At 43.0% G+C, this 15,933-nt stretch overlaps 1 protein-coding gene across 1 annotated transcript in view; it reads right to left on the bottom strand.

Annotated features, from left to right (window-relative positions):
• LOC138076690 (uncharacterized) overlaps window positions 1–15,933 on the bottom strand; it is a 112,305-nt gene that overhangs the window by 77,665 nt on the left and 18,707 nt on the right. The gene's annotated exons all lie outside the window — the stretch shown is intronic.

The raw sequence follows: 15,933 nt of genomic DNA, 5'->3' as shown, positions 1-15,933 counted from the left end.
CTTCTTCATCCTTTCTTCTGTTGATGGACATTTAGGTTGCTTCAATGTCCCGGCTATTGTAACAGTGCTGTAAAGCATGGAGTTTGCCAAAGTAGATTTCTTTACGAGAAAAAAAAAATTCTGTGATAAAACACATTTGGAAAATACCACACATCATAGCTTCTCTTAGAAGTACATCATGTACTTTAACATATTAATGGTTCAAGAAGTGCTATGATATGTGTTTCAACATGATTCAGTTCAGTATCTGCAGAAAGTATTTGGTCATGGAACTCTTTCTAGTCGGCTTCTCTTTACAATTCACTTTGAATTGTAATCTTGCCCTGGTCTAATGCTTCTCATTTACCCATCATCACTTAAATGTGCTATTTCCTCAGAAGTTAGTTAATGTCATCCTTTTTATTCCCATGGTTTTTGTTTTTCTCTGGGCGACATTTCTTGGCTGTCTTCCCAGATGTCCAAACTTTTATTCTTTTACTCACATACTATGGAAGAATAAAATTCTCCTAGCAAAGCAAGGCCAAAGGAAACATGAAAACCACTGGAGTTAGTATCATTATCTTGTCACGTGTGTTAACTATAAAAGTTTCAACAGGAACCCAGAGAATATGAAAGAGTATAAGACGCTCCCACTCAATAACATGTACTTTTTAAAAGGCCACTTTTTGAGGCTTTCTGAGGATCTCTAATTTCGGTTAATAACATCAATAGCTAGATAAATCAGAGAACTAGGTGGGAAACCATCTGTTATCTGTGTGATGGTTGAAAAGGCCCTTCTGCAAATTAAAATTTATCCTATCTCTAGCCATCTTCAACTTGAGTTTTATCTTGATAATAAGAGAATACTTCAGACACCTAATGTGAAGAGCTAACTCATTGGAAAAGACCCTGGTGCTGGGAAAGATTAAAGGCAGGAGGAGAAGGAGATGACAGAGGATGAAATGGTTGGATGGCATCACTGACTCAATGAACATGAGTATGAGCAAACTCCGGGAGGTAGTGAAGGTCTGGGAAGCCTCGAGTGCTTCAGTCCGTGGGATCGCAAAGAGTTGGACACTACCTAACGACTGAACAAAAACATAAGGGAAAAGTCAGCTCAATGAATTAAAAGTACTATTACTTATAATCGATTTCTGTCTTACTACTTGGCCAGATGACCAAAAAAGAACCACTATTCCTGTTTTAGTCTATTCTCCACCTTCATCTCATTTAAGATACTGATAGTCATTTCAGATTCTGCACCTTGGGAGACAACACCTTCTGAAAAAAATCAGATGACTAACTTGAGCGTAAATATAAAACTTCATTTCCTAAAATAAGTAAGCTAGGATGCAACCTACAAACCTGCTAAATGGCTCTGGGGAATTGTAAGTAAAATTAGAAAAGCTGTCCAGAATTTTAGAATTGAGAAAGAAAATGATGACTCTCCCATGTAACATCCAGCCCCTCTCATTCTTCTGTTAATAAGAGAGGAGGTTTGGGACCAGAATGGAAGCGAGATGGTGTGGTTCCCAGCAAGGGCAGGCACAGTCCCAGACACCTGGCTTCCAGTGTGGGCCAGGCAGCTGGATAAGCCTTGGCCATTCAGTCAACCCCTCCACAAGGCCGCTGCTCCTCCACCAGATGCCATCATCACTGCTGGGCTCTCCTTATGGCCATCAGATGCCATCATCACTGCTGGGCTCTAAGGAGACGGGAAGGGATAGCAAGACACAGCGGGAGAGATTTTATTTTATTTTTTAAATATAAATGTATTTATTTTAATTGGAGAAGAGTGAGAGGTGTATCTTTGTGATGCGTAGAAATTCCTCTAAAAGTCATTTATTCAGGACAATTCCACAAGCCAAGACATGCCTTCTCTCCATTTCACCTTCCCTCTGCTATCTCCTGAAACATCTTCAGTTTTCTTACTGTGGTGTCTTTCATGCCCTCTCTAGTTATCTAAGGAGGTCCAGCCATGATCACTTCACTGACCCTTTCAGAAGACTGTGGTTGTTCTCCATTGCTTTTGAGGTCAAGATTGAAATCCTTAGCGTGGCTCAGAAGATGGTTTGCAACTTGATCCTATCCTGTCTTTGCTGCAGCTTCTCCCCACCAGTCTTCAAGCTTCAACATCCACAGCACCACCACTCAACCCCTGCCCATTACAGCAATAGAAATGAAGCATTTGTCATTATGGCAAGTGAAGGGTCCCAGAGGAGCTTAACCTCTGCATTTCTCGTTGGAACCCTGGCAGGCCAAGGCAGGTCTCCAGGATCCCTGTTTTCATAAGGACCAAATGACCGTGAGAGAAACAAAAGAAGGAAAAAAGAAGTGTTGGCGCCAGTATTAATCCCAGAAACCCTGGCATTTAAGGCTATCCCAATATAAATGGTGCTTCAGTGAGACGTTGTAGAAAAAGAGCTGTGCTTTACTGGAAAGCTAGACATTGTCTAGAGGACAGCCCTTGGGTTATCTGATTCTAATCTTTCATTGCCTTTGAGCTATTTTACAACCTTTCCAGTTGTAAGTAATTGATAGTAATGCAAGATGGTTTACATAGATGTGCAAATTCTGCCCTGTCTGGTAGAGGTCCAATTGATTTCCCTATCCCCTGTGGAAAAATCAGTTTGCTTCCATTTACATGTTCATTTCAATATTTCTGATCTATAAATATGTCTCTTCTTTGAATTACAATGCCTAACTGGTTCCTTCATTGATTAATGAGTAAAATAAAATCTTTAACATATATACGTGCGTGCATGCTCAGTCGCTTCAGTCATGTCCGACTCTTTGAGACCCTATGGACCATAGCCCACCAGGTTCCTCTGTCCAAGGGGTTTTCCAGGCAAGAATACTGGAGTGGGTTGCCATCCCCACCTCCAGGGGATCTTCCCCACCTAGGGATCGAACCCACGTCTCCTGCATCTCCTGCACTGCAGGCAGATTCTTTACCACTGAGCCACCAGGGAAGCCCTTTAACATATATATGTATGTTAACAATGTATATATATATATTTATATAAATTTATAATATACACAATATAAATATGTATATATAATATATAAATCATATATACATATGTAAAAGATAATTAAAATTAAAATCATGCTGTACACACACATCATAACACACATACTTACGTGTGTGTGTGTGTACATGTGGTGTATGTGGCATGATTTTGATTTTAATAATCTTTAAATAGAGAGTAAGATGCTGTCTGACCCCACCCCACCCAAATATCTTCCAAATCAACCCAGAGACAAACTGTTTCAGAATCTTCAGGGAGTGGCAGAAGGCCAAGGGAGTAATGTCACTATTTCAGGATTTTATGAGTTGTGAAACATTATTAGTGGGGGAAAGCTTCTTCACTAGAGAGGCAGCACAAGCAAGTCAACAGACACCCCCTGTCAACATCAAAAGGCAGAGGGTCCCCAGGGAAGTCAGAAGCGGGGCTGCAACAGCAGTCAGGTTCTCTGACGTGGCAGCAGTGGGTTGGGAAGAGCCAAATCCATGGCTGACACTGAAGGACTGTGATGGACATTAGCCCCAGCCTGGACAAAGCAGAAACGGAACGTGGAGGAAAGCATGAGCCTGAGGTCTCAGTGGGCCTTGGACATACAGGTTTTTCTTGTCATCACTGGTAGTGTTACCCACATTCTTTGAATAACCTCCTGAAGGCAGATGAGGGCATCAAGCTTTAGGTTGTGTGCACACGTGCTAAGTCACTTCAGTTGTGTCTCTTTGCAGCTCCATGGACTGCAGCCTGCCAGGCTTCTCAATCCATGGCCTTTTCCAGACAAGAATATTGGAGTGGGTTTCCATTTCCTTCTCCAGGGGTCTTCCCAACCTAGGTATCAAACTCACTTGCATTGGCAGGCGGGTTCTTTACTACTAGTGCCACCTGGAAAGCTCAAGGTTAGGTCACCTTGTGCTATATCCAAGGAGTTCTCATTATCCTAGTACTCATTGTACGAGAACATGGGATACCAGGTTACGTAGGAAAGCAAATATCTTACAATTTAAAAAAAAAAAAAGCCCTCTTTCACTGCCTTTTTCTTTAAATTACCCCTCACTTAAGCATCCTCTCCAAACACACTAGTATCCATATCAGCCATCAGTCAAAGACTTGAGGTCAGACTCTCATCAGCTGTCAGAAACTGTAAAGGGATCTGCCATTTTCAATGACATCTGTGACTAGGAAGACTACAAAGAAATCAATTGCAAAATGAAATTGCAAGTCTTCTAAAAGATGAAGGTTCGTGAAGCACTGAGTCTGACATTGGAGAACAGTTTGAATCACATACAAAGCCACGACAGGAAGAAGGAAGCAGTTAATAACAGAGAAAACTGACCAGATTTGGCAAGCATTATAGGTGACTCATTCAATATGTCCCAACCCCTTCTTTTCTTGCCTGTTCTCACTTTAGAGGCTGTAAAAGCTAAAACAACCTCTCTCTCTCTTTCTGTCCTGCAGCCAACAAGAACCAGACTGCCCAAGTTCAAATCTGACTTTGTGTCTTCTTACCTGTGTGATCCTGAGAGAGTCACTGAAGTCTCTTGCCCTCTGTTTGTTCATCTGTAAAACATACCTTCTTCATGGAGTTGTTCTGAGGATTAAATGAATTAATATACTTGAAGCCCTAAGAATACCTCCTGACAAATAGCTTACTGTGAGTGTGACCAGGAGTCTAACTGATCTAGAAGTAGGGTCACACACACGCGCCCTGCTTGAGGTGGAAGCGAGGAGACATGATTTGTAGCCCCACAAACACAAACAATTTTACTAAAGGAAGCTCTGAGTGCTGGGCTTCCCCAAACACTAGAGATCCACTAGCCCTGCTCAGTCACCAGGGACAGCCCAGGGCAAAGGTCAAAAACATCCACTCGCCAGTGGCCCAAGGAGAAGTTGCATAACTCCTGGATTATTGAATTCCAGAGCCGTGGCCACTGTGCTCTTGGAAGTTTAGCCCAGAGTCAAACCAGGGTGGAAAGTTCTTTTCTTCCTCCCTCGATATTCCTTTTACATTTTCTTGGCTGAATATTGTCACCCTGCTTATTTAACTTCTATGCAGAGTACATCATGAGAAACGCTGGGCTGGAAGAAGCACAAGCTGGAATCAAGATTGCCAGGAGAAATATCAGTCACCTCAGATATGCTGATGACACCACCTTTACGGCAGAAAGTGAAGAGGAACTAAAAAGCCTCTTGATGAAAGTGAAAGAGGAGAGTGAAAAAGTTGGCTTCAAGCTCAACATTCAGACAACAAAGATCATGGCATCTGGTCCCATCACTTCATGGAAAGTAGCTAGGGAAACAGTGTTAGACTTCATTTTTGGGGGCTCCAAAATCACTGCTGATAGTGACTGCAGCCACGAAATTAAAAGACGCTTACTCCTTGGAAGGAAAGTTATGACCAACCTAGATAGCATATTCAAAAGCAGAGACATGACTTTGCCAACAAAGGTCCGTCTAGTCAAGGCTGTGGTTTTTCCAGTGGTCATGTATGGATGTGAGAGTTGGACTGTGAAGAAAGCTGAGCACTGAAGAATTGATGCTTTTGAACTGTGGTGTTGGAGAAGACTCTTGAGAGTCCCTTGGACTGCAAGGAGATCCAACCAGTCCGTTCTAAAGGAGATAAGTCCTGGGTGTTCACTGGAAGGACTGATGCTGAAGCTGAAACTCCAGTACTTTGGCCACCTCATGTGAAGAGTTGACTCATTGGAAAAGACTCTGATGCTGGGAGGGATTGGGGGCAGGAGGAGAAGGGGACGACAGAAAATGAGATGGCTGGATGGCATCACTGACTTGATGGACATGAGTTTGAGTGAACTCTGGGAGTTGGTGATGGACAGGGAGGCCTGGAGTGCTGCGATTCATGGAGTTGCAAAGTCAGACACAACTGAGCGACTGAACTGAACTGAACTGAACTGAGGCTTAATTTTCTTAGCCCTATATTTAGTCACATGAAATTGTGATAAACATTCTTCTTCCACACTGTAATGTCCCTCTGTAACTATTTGGAATACATAATTTTGCCAACCCTTGGTTGGTTATCCATCATTAGCAAAACACTTTTGCCCTGCTTCCGCCACACAGTCAAGTTCCTACCATTTGCGTGGCTCACACTCTCCTCCCTTAATAAGTCTTCTTGGTAAGCCCCTCCATTTCTTCTATCTTGCTGCTTGTATTTTCCTAATAGTTTTTCAATTTTCCTGCTCCCTACTCCAGACTCTTCAGGGACCCAGCTGGGCATGTGTTCACTGGCAGGCAGCTGAGCTGAACACACATGTCCCAGTTCTCAGCTCACCTCGATCCCTCATCTGTTTAGTTTTCTCTAGAGCCTAGTGAAGAGCAATTGCACCCAAGCCTACAGCAAAATCAGTGCCAAGAACTAACAGGAGGCCCACAGAGCACAAAATGACAATTTCAAACTGAGGAGATGTTTTTCTAACCATTTCCTGCCTTCCTCAATTCCTTCCATCCCATCTATATTCATCCTCCCTAAAGATAAAAATAAAATAAAGTCTGCCTATAGAATCACTGAACGTTAAGCAGACTTGTTCAAACAGGTCATAGAGTTTCCATCTTGTGCAAAATTTCCCATTTGAAGAGAACAGGTGTGCAATCCACCTGCAAAACTGATAAAAAATTATTTCATTAGTAAGTGAGCCAATTCAATGTAAACATATAGAAGGGACCATCAGGGGTAACCAGTGGAACTTGAAATGATGAAGTAGTGCTATTACCAGCACTGTAAAGCTGGGTCTTTAAGAGCAGCACAAGGACTTCCCTGGTGGTCCAGTGGTTAAGACTCCCTGCTTCCACTGTAGGAGGCATGGGTTTGAACCCTGGTCAGGGAACTAAGATCCCACATGCCAGGCAGCACAGCAAAAATAAATAAATAACAAAAAATAAAAGAGAACTCTCAATTGTCTTTTTTTTCTGTGATCAACAATCTTGAGAATATTGTTCAAAGCATAATTTTCAGTTTAAAATATTATCAGCTAGCAAATACTTCAAAAAAGAAGATAAACCAATGACCAAAAAGCACACCAAAAAAAAAAAAAGTTTAACGTCATTAGTCATCAGGGGACACAAATAAAAACTACAGGGGGGATAAAACTATATACCTACTAGGGTGGAGATAATGTTTCGTCAGTCACTTATTGCCACTTATTGTTCAGTCACTTATTGTTCAGTCACTCAGTCTTGTCCAACTCTTTGTGACCCCATGGACTGCAGCATGCCAGGTTTCCCTGTCTTTCACCATCTCCCAAAGCTTACTCAAACTCATGTCCATTGAGTCAGTGATGCCATCCAACCATCTCATCCTTTGTCATCCCCTTCTCCTCGTGCCTTCAATCTTTCCCAGCATTAGGGTCTTTTCCAAAGAGTTGGCTCTTCTCATCAAGTGGCCGAAGTATTGGCACTTCAGCTTCAACATCAGTCCTAATGAATATTCAAGGTTGATTTCCTTTAAGATTGGCAGGTTTGATTTCCTTGTAGTCCAAGGGACTCTCAAGAGTCTTCTCCAACACCACAGTTCAAAAGCTTCAATTCTTTGGCACTCAGCTTTCTTTATAGTCCAACTCTCATGTCAATACATGACTGCTGGAAAAACTGTATCTTTGACTATACGAACCTTTGTTGCCAAAGTAATGTCCCTGCTTTTTAATACACTGTCTATGTTTGTCATAGCTTTTCTTCCAAGGAGTGAGCACTTTTTAAGAATGATGGAGATAAGGATGGAAATAGTGGCAAACCCCATATCCTGAGATGGGTCCTTCCTGAGTTAGGGTGCCATGAACTAGAGCTTTGGAGAGAGTGAGCCTCCTTGGGTTCCCTGTTTGATTCAGCCTTCCCAGGCTTTGTGTGTAGCCCTAGTAAATACAATACAGTTGGAGATGACTCAAGTCTCTACATCTCATTGTAGAGATGATGTCCACTCCACTGACAAGACTGAGCTCCTCAGGGTCAAGGACCCTGGCTCTTCCATCTTTGTCTCCCCATTGCCAGGTGTAACTCATTAAATGCATGCTGACTGTATGAAGCAAGGCATTTCATGTTACTGGCACATTAAAAACAAGGGACTTCTAGATTGCAGTCATAGAGCATCCTCATTTTGCTTGCCGTGTCTCTATAGATTTCTCTGGTGACACTAGTTCTCTCTGTGCCCGTGTTAAGAAAAAGTCAGGCAGGTCCTATAACTTCTTTGTCCACCTCTCAAGTCACAAACCCAGTCTCAAATTCAGTATTTAACATATGTAAACTGATATACAAGGCAAAACTCCAATGTAATTTAAAGTTGAATTGTTCTCCTTGGGCAGGTGGCTGCCCAGGATCTGATGACAACAGAAAGTCTCAATGTAGGGAAAGACGGTGCTTCTCTTTTCTTTGCTCCTGCCTTGATGGTTTCTGCCTCCTCTGTGTAGCCCACCAGAGTTTCTGATCTCTTCAGGGTCTTAGGGTCACAGGAAAGTTCTGAGCTGACTGTATCTGTTATCTGCTGGCTCCAAGCTTTTGAATATGGCAGGGGTTTAAAGTCAATGCTTCCTTTCATGAATATTTTGTGGGTTCTTCAGAGAGCTTTGTTCCCCCTCAAAAGAAAGCATAAATTATTCAACATGCAGTTATCTTGCCCTGGGTGAATTCAACTCATTTCCACTGGTACTTGACCTAAGATATTAATTGGCCCTAGGAATGCAACCAGACCCTCGTCTCCTCTCAGCTCTGTTTGCCCCTCACTGGATCTCTGGGATAGGACTAAAGATGACCCATGCCAGCTCTCTCTAGTGTTGTAACCTACACTTGGCACACAGGTAATGTGTGTTCTTAGCCTTTCCAGGGTCTGTAAGTGACATCCGATTCCAACCTGACCCCCTTTTGCATACCAACGATGCTGTTGGCTAGCCTATCATTCAGCAGTGAGATTCACTTCTCAGGCCAGAGTTGACCCCAGATCGCTGTGACCCAACTGTAAAGACCCCCAAGTAGCTCTCCTGAGGCCCCTTGCACTGGACTTGAGATGGAAGCAATCCTTATCCCTTGCCTGGGATCAAATACCCAGTGAACCTAAAGTGAATTTCCAAACATCCACTCCCCAGCTCTCTGTCTCTGCTCCCTTCAACCCTTTCAGTTTAGTTCAGTTCAGTCGCTCAGTCATGTCCAAATCTTTGCAACCCCATGAACCGCAACACGCCAGGCCTCCCTGTCCATCACCAACTTCAGGAGTTTACCCAAACTCATGTCCATTGAGTCAGTGATGCCAATCAACCCTCTCATCCTCTGTCATACCCTTCTCCTCCTGCCTACAATCTTTCCCAGCATCAGGGTCTTTTTAAATGAGTCAGCTCTTCGCACGAGGTGCCCAAAGTATTGAAGTTTCAGCTTCAACATCAGTCCTTCCAATGAACACCCAGGACTGATCTTCAGAATGGACTGGTTGGATCTCCTTGCAGTTCAAGGGACTCTCAAGAGTATTCTCCAACACCACAGTTCAAAAGCATTAATTCTTTGGTGCTCAGCTTTCTTTATAGTCCCAACTCTCACACCCATACATGATCACTGGAAAAACCAGAGCCTTGACTAGACAGACCTTTGTTGACAAAGTAACGTCTCTGCTTTTTAATATTCTGTCTAGGTTGGTCATAGCTTTCCTTCCAAGGAGTAAGCGTCTTTTAATTTCATGGCTGTAATCACCATCTGCAGTGATCTTAGAGCCCCCCAAAATAAAGTCAGCCACTGTTTCCACTGTTTCCCCATCTATTTGCCATAAGTGATGGTAATGATGCCATGATCATAGTTTCAACACTTTACATGCTGTTAATGCTGGAGACGGAGAAGGCAATGGCAACCCTCTCCAGTACTCTTGCCTGGAAAATCCCATGGACGGAGGAGCCTGGTAGGCTGCAGTCCATGGGGTCGCTAGGAGTTGGACACGACTGAGCAACTTCACTTTCACTTTTCACTTTCATGCATTGGAGAAGGAAATGGCAACCCACTCCAGTGTTCTTGCCTGGGGAATCCCAGGGACGGTGGAGCTTAGTGGGCTGCTGTCTATGGGGTCGCACAGAGTCGGACACGACTGAAGTGACTTAGCAGCAGCAATGCTGGAGAAGCGTTCAAGAGTCTGTAAGCACTTTTCTGCTAAACCCTTTGGAAGCTTGCACGTTGTTATGCGGTATCTATTAGTTCTGCAGTGGCTCAGCAGTTACACATCACACTGAAATGAACTGAAGCATAAATGCTATTAAAGTAAAAGTAATTTGTCTGCCTGGTGAAGTGAAGACTGGCTGAGGAGCTGTCAAGACTGAATGCCCCCAGAGGACTCACGTGTGTGCTCTGACAACTTCAGGGGTGCAAAATGGGCCCTGCACACTTGAGCTCAAGCTTCCAGCAGATGTATGATCAGAAGGCATTCCTCTTAGGGGAGTCTGCAATGGCCAAGAATCAGTGAGAACAACTGGAGTGAAGTAACAGGCCCTACCCTGCAGCCTTCCTTGGCCGTGGTGGCAGGGGACTTTGGGGTCTGCTGACAGAGTACTTCCCAGAAGCCCCTGTGGCCCCTGTTGAAAAAGTGAAGTGTTAGTTGCTCAGTCATGTCTGACTGTGGCCCCAAGGACTGTAGCCCACCAGGCTCCTCTGTCCATGGAATTTTCCAGGCAAGAATACTGGTGTGGCTAGCAATTCCCTTCTCCAGAAGATCTTCCCGACCCAGGATCAAACCCGGTTCTCCTGCATTGCAGGCAGATTCTTTACCATCTGAGCCACCAGGGAAGCTCCACACTGAATAAAAGTGAAAAGTCCAAAGTGAACTCCCCTCAGGAGGTCAGGAGTTAGGGGAGCTTGCAAACAGCTGGGGTTGGCTTTAGGAATATCATATCTGATATCAACTTTTCTTCTGTCTGTGGCTAAAGAGGGATAGAAATGGTTCTTACAAAGTTCTGGACTCGTAGAACAGGTGGCATGCCAGATGGGTAATGAAGAGACTTGGTTGACATTATAGGCATGACACAAGCATTTGAGAAGGGACAGTGGTTTAGGACAATGCTGGGCAATGAACACCTGACGGTACTTCATTTGGAAGATCACACCATTGGGAGTCAGGTAAAGGTGAGGAGATTAAGAGACACAATTGACAATCCTACAGACCGCTGGGAAGTGGAAGTCATTACTGCTGCTGGGGTTCAGCACACACTACCCCAAAGCTCCTCTACCCATGGGATTTTCCAGGCAAGAGTACTGGAGCGGGGTGCCATTGCCTTCTCCGCAAAATATGGTACCTTGGCATTTTTGTTAATATTTTAATCTGAAGGCATTTGAGAAAATGGCAGAAGCAAGAAGGTCACCCTGACCTTGTCCCCCCACCCTTGTCACCCTTCTTCCCTGAAACAAGTCATAAAACCCTCATGTGAGAGGTGCTCTCCTTATGTCTAGGAAAAAAGCATCCTAATCTTCAAAGATGAAGGGACGCTAAGGAGAATCCTAACCAGTCTGCCTTGCTAACATTCCGCTCAGTTTACTATCATTACCTCATGTCCCTTAATCAATCATATATACACGGCTGCCCACTCTTCATCAAAACCTACCATAAAATAGAGGTCTGGCTGTTTCTTTGGGTCTTTATTTCCTTATTAAAGAGTCCACATCTGATAAAACTTATATTAATAAATGTATATGCATTTCCCCTGTTAATCTGCATTCATCAGTCTAATTTACAGTCTCAGCCAGTGACCCTAAGAGGTGGAGAAAAATTTTTTCCTCTTCTACACACCTTAGGATTTCCTTCTTTCTAACACTACAAGTAGTTGCTCAGGATCCTGAAAAATAAAACCCACAGGAAGATCCCAGACCAGGCTTTTCCCAGGATTCTTGCCCCTCATCCAGGCTTGGGAAATGGATGAAACCTCTAGGAAGGAAATCAAGAAGCTCTCTTCATTTCTGGACCCCAGGACCTAAGGAGCCTGTTCTTGGCTTCTTCACACCTGAGCCACCTACCAGAGACACTGCCCCAAACCTCCCATCCAATAGCAATCTCCCATGACCCTCTGCCAAGTTTCCAAAGAGACTTCCCCTGTGGTCCAGTGGTAAGAGTATGCCTGCCGATGCAGGGGACATGGGTTTGATCCCTGGTCCAGGAAGATCCCTCATGCTGAGGGGCAGCTAAGCCTGTGTGCCACAGCTGCTCAGCCCATGTGCCCTAGAGGCTGTGCTCTGCAACAAGAGAAGCCACCACAAGGAGAAACCCAAGCATAGCCACTAGAGAGTAGCCCCCACTCTGCAGCCAGAGAAAGCTTGTGCAGCAACCCAGCACAGTCACTAATTAATTAAAAGAAGTCTCCAAGAGTTCATCCCCAAATCCTCACTAGCTTTTGTACTATTTTCACTTGTCCAAATAAAATTTCAAACACTCCCTCCTCCTTTCCTGGGGAGGAGGCAAGAAAGAAGGAAACATCTGCCCAGTATTTCTGAGCCCAAAACAGGCTAGTCCCTTTTCTCCCAATCTTAACAGATAGCATGGTTCCCAAGATCTTATTTGTGAAGGCTGAAATAAAGAGGAGCAGGGAGAGTGGAGATGTCAAGGACAAGACCAAGAGGGCCAAGAAGTAATGGAAGTGAAGGTTCAGGCTGGAGAAACCCTGATCACCCAGGAGTTCAAGTCCTACCAGGTTTGGGGCAAATGGTGTAGGGGTCAGGATGGTGCAGAGGAACACTGTGGACTTGGACCAGAAGTTGTTCCTCAACTCTCAGGTTAGAAGTCCAGCCTCCCCGTGGATTAGCAACAAGACAGTGGGTGAAACAGTCCAGACTTGTGTATTATCCATTCAAGCTGGATTCTGCAACTATACTCAGTTGCTGTCTATGACATCTAGAGATTCTTCACCCCAAGTATCCTGGTTTGCATGACTCACCCAGAAGCAAAACAAAGAACAGGACTGTGGGGTCCCAGCAAGCAATATACATAGAAACTCTTTCATCTGTTTGAGTGGAAGGGAACTAGGAGGACTTTATATGGAAAGAGCATTAGATAATTGTACGTCCAACTCAGACACTTCTGTGACAAATGTTCAAGGAAGAGACACAGCTTTAGGCTTCATGGGTGAATGAAGGAACAATATTTATTTTTTTCTTTTGTTATAAATCTCACATTAAAAAAGAAAGTTAAATGACATGGAGTGGCAAGTGATAGTGTTACCCACTAGTATTTGATGTCAAAGCAAATTTTAAGTTTACCAATATTTATACTAAGATTTTACCTCTTCAGATATTCTCCCAGTGAAAACGTCAATCTTTTGACTTTTATATTAAGAATTTTTTTTTAGTTTTTTATGCAACTTGCAAAGGTTACACTCCATTCACAATTATTATAAATTGTAATTTTGAAAATGGCTATATTCTCTGTGTTGTACAGTACATCCCTGAGCCTATCCTACACCCAGTAGTTGGTACCTCCCACTCCCCAACCCCAACTGGTAACCACTAGTTTGTTCTATCTATGACTGCTTGTTTTTGTTATATTCACTATTTTGTTGTATTTTTTAGATTTCGCATTAATACCCTGTCAGTTAGATAATATTAGAATATGTCTTTTAATTTATTTTTGATTGGAGGATAATTGCTTAACAATATCGTATTGTTTTCTGCCGTACAACATGAATCAGTCATAAGTATACACATATTCCCTCACTTCTGAGCCTGGCTCCCAACCCCCACATCCCACCCCTCTAAGACCTAGCATGTGTTTTTTTAATCCTCCCTTTTATGTGTCTTCCAGTTGTTTGAAGTCTAACAATCATACCTTAAACTGCATTTCCTTAGTGCATCCTTCATAAGCTTAAGCCAGTAGCTAGGAGAAAAGAAGGAAGCTCTTAAATTAGACTTTCCTATTCAGAGGGTTTGTAATTGATAATAAGAAAATAACAAGAGCCTAACAACTAATTTATTTCACAATGTAAAGCCTTACAATTTAAACTCATTATGTGAGTGTGAGTCTGTGTGTGTGTGTGTGTGTGCGTGCACGTGCATGAACGTGCGTGTGCACATGGGTGCCTGTACTTGTTACCTGAGACTTGGTATCCTCTGGGATTTCAATTGCAAATTCTGAGTATTTTGAGTGGTGTATTAGATATTCTCTGCAGTCAGATTTGTAGGAAATTGAGCTCCTTTCATTCAAATGAAAAATGAATCCAATGTCTTTTAATGGGATTTATATTCAATTAGTCTACAATTGGAAGGAAGAGTCTACCAATGAACATAGTCTGGATAATAGAATTAAGGTAATTTAACTTAACCTGATCCTAATTTTTCCCTCCTAGAACACAGTATATAGTGTAGACAGTTCTGAACTTTCTTTAATCTTCACAGCTCATTCCAATTTTGTGCCTAAAAACAGATACCCTTGTATGATTCTAAGAAGAGATCTTAATGCAAGTTACTCATTAGCTATCATTAATTCTAGCCACAAGTGTATAGCTTTATGAATTTGCATAGAGTCCTCTCCTCAAAAGGCCAATTTATTGTTCAAGGTGACCTATAGCAGTCTCCATGGACTCAGGTAGATATTTCTTCTTTGAATAAATGAGGCTCCATAGTTTCAGTGAACTTCTATAAAACATACAAGTTCACATAAGTCATAAAATTTATATAAATAGTGACAAAAACCCTCACATAAAAACAGAACACCTTTATCCTACCCCTGCACAGTTAAGCCATATGACAATGAAACAGGGACTTCAGTGGACAGCTCCATCTCTGCAGACAGCTTCTTGTTGAAGTTGCAGAATTGGAGCTGGATTCAGTAGGACTTCCCTCGTAGTCTAGTGGTTGAGAATCTGCCTGCCAATGCGGGGGACATAGGTTTAATCCCTTGTCTGGAAAGATCCCACATGCCTGATGGCAACTAAGCCCATGCACCACAATTATTGAGCCCACACTCTAAAGCACGTGCTCCGCAACAAGAGAAGCCACTTCAATTAGAGAGAAGCACCCACTCACCACAACTAGAGAAAGTCCTTGAGCAGAAAGGAAGACCCAGTGCAGCCAAATAAATAATTTTTTTAAAATAATTAAAATAGATGAGTAAGGCTAGCTTTTGAAAATAACATCAGGAACATCCCTGGTGGTCCAGTAGTTGAGACATCACCTTCCAATGCAGGGAGTACTGGTTCAATCCCTCATTTGGGAGTTATGTTCCCACATGCCTTGTGGCCAAAAAAAACAGAACATAAACAACAGAAGTTATACTGTAACAAATTCAATAAAGACGTTAAAAATGGCATACATCAAAAAAATCATAAAAAAAGAAAGAAAATAACATCAAATACTGAGTAAAGACATTTCCCACAAAATAACAATTGTGACTAAATGTGTTTGTTCAAATGATCGTCCTTAGGTTTCCCTTGTCAAATGTCATGGCCTTGGTCATTCTGTTTTATGAAACAGTGGCAACAACAATGACAGCTAAAATTACAGGGTGCTTAGGCTCTGGCAGGCAAAGGTAAAACCTGATCTTCCTCCAAGTCTCCCCGCTAGGATAGTGAATCAACCAACCAGCATTTGCTGTTAGGTTTAAGCATTTGAAGGAAGTGGGTGTGTCACTCAGCCCCATAGGTGTCATTTTCCATGATTTGCAGTGATTTACAGTGACCCAGGGCCCTGACTTCAGCCTTGAGGGGTCAGACCTTCAGTCTTGGGAGGGTCCCAGATTTGGCTGAAGTTTGACTCATGTTCACAGAAGCTGATGTACATGTTCAGTTAGTAATTTCCAGTGAGAAGTAGAACTCTATAGTGGTCCAATGTGCATGTCAGCTCAAGCAGCTGTTGTTCCCCAGAAGCAACAGAAGTCAATGTGTTGTTGTCATTGTTCAGTTACTCGGTCTTGTCCGATTCTTTGTGACCCCATGGACTGCAGCATGCCAGGCCTCCCTGTCCTTCACTATGCCCAGAGTTT

The sequence above is a fragment of the Capricornis sumatraensis genome, chromosome 1, assembly GCF_032405125.1.
Source record: "Capricornis sumatraensis isolate serow.1 chromosome 1, serow.2, whole genome shotgun sequence".
In the NCBI taxonomy this organism is placed as follows: Eukaryota; Metazoa; Chordata; class Mammalia; order Artiodactyla; family Bovidae; genus Capricornis; species Capricornis sumatraensis.
This window is presented reverse-complemented; position numbering and strand designations above follow the sequence as displayed.